Source organism: Octopus bimaculoides, chromosome 8 (assembly GCF_001194135.2).
Source record: "Octopus bimaculoides isolate UCB-OBI-ISO-001 chromosome 8, ASM119413v2, whole genome shotgun sequence".
In the NCBI taxonomy this organism is placed as follows: domain Eukaryota; kingdom Metazoa; phylum Mollusca; class Cephalopoda; order Octopoda; family Octopodidae; genus Octopus; species Octopus bimaculoides.
In genome coordinates, this window is record NC_068988.1 from 56692973 (window position 1) to 56694552 (window position 1580).

The window sequence follows — 1580 nt, forward strand, 5'->3', positions numbered from 1 at the left end:
ATATATATATATATATATATATATATAGATGTGCATGCATATATATACACACACACACACACGTACATGCATATGCATACACACACGTCTGTGCATACACATAGTTACGATGGCTGCAACTCAGTTTTGTCATCCTGTGATTGTTCTCTTAAAGTCATATTGTACAGATGCAGTGGATGTTGTAATATTGTTTTGATGGACTGTCATAAAACATTTCAGTCTGTGTCTCAATGTACATCCTTTTCCGCACTCCCTGCAAATAGAGATTCCATATAATGCATAGTTGACAACTTCCCTGTGTGTGGCCTCACTGATAAATTCTAAAGCCCTGCCTTACAGACACGCCCACATTAGTTACATGTTAAATTGGGCTGTTCACCAGTGAGCTGTTCCTGCTTGATAGAATTTTGTTTGAATTCCATTTGCCCATCATGCACAGTTTTCCTTTACAATGAATGATCCAGAGCAAATTTTCCTATACATTTTCCAAGAGTTATACATGCACACACACTCACTATGTTCACTTTTCCATGCACGCATGGATCAGATGGAATTTGTTAAGGCAGATTTTCTATAGTTGAATGCCCTTCCTGTCACCAACCCTCACCTGTTTTCTAGCAAGATATTTTCCCATTACCATAAACCACATTGCTTTTATGTTGATGCTTGTTTGCAACCACCACGTGATGTCAAGCTTTGTTTAGTTTTCTATCTACCAAATCCACTTACAAACATATGCATATATATACATACACACATGCTGATAAACATACATACCCACATTTATATGTATATATACACATACAGGTGTATATATATATATATATATATATATATACATACACGCACACACATACATATATTATTTTCACTGGGACTTCAAGTTTTGCCTTTAATTAGCTGCTAAGTTAATTAGTCTCACCATCTGTAAATATCCTGTTTCCTACACATTCTACAACAATACCGAATGTTACACACACACACACACACACACATACATGAATTGAATGTTAACGGTTCCATTATTTGGTATTTGCATGAGCAAAAAACACACTCTGGGATTGTTTTATAAAGTATGAATGTCTTTATATTTGTGTGTGTGTGTGTGTGTGTGTGTATATATATATAAAGATACATAATTTCATTAATAAAATTTTATTAACATTTTATTTCATTGAAATGTGGCAAATATATTACACATGACCATCCTGCATAATTCAATAACACTTTTAGCTTTGAAGCTGTATTGTAAAAACAAAAAAAAAAGCTAATAAAATGCTATGTTTCTAACCAGTTTAGGGTTTATTGGCTGCTCTGTTCATCAGCTCTTTAACACCACAACTTATTTAATTAAGCTTTTGATAGATCTTTTTTTTTTTTTTTTTAATAACTCCAAGCTTTGTGTGTAAAAGTTCAGCAAAACTTGTTCTGAGCATTTTAAAGAATAGAAATTAAAAACAAAACTTAGTTTCCTAGTTTTGGGAAAATCTTTCATTCATGAAGAAAATAATGCTATTAAATTTTGATATCTAAAATTTGAATAAGCTTTTAACAATAATTAATTGGAATTATGCTTTTAT

At 32.0% G+C, this 1580-nt stretch overlaps 1 protein-coding gene across 1 annotated transcript in view; it reads left to right on the forward strand.

Moving 5' to 3' along the window:
* LOC106876133 (transcription elongation regulator 1) overlaps positions 1–1580 on the forward strand; it is a 40714-nt gene that overhangs the window by 4102 nt on the left and 35032 nt on the right. The gene's annotated exons all lie outside the window — the stretch shown is intronic.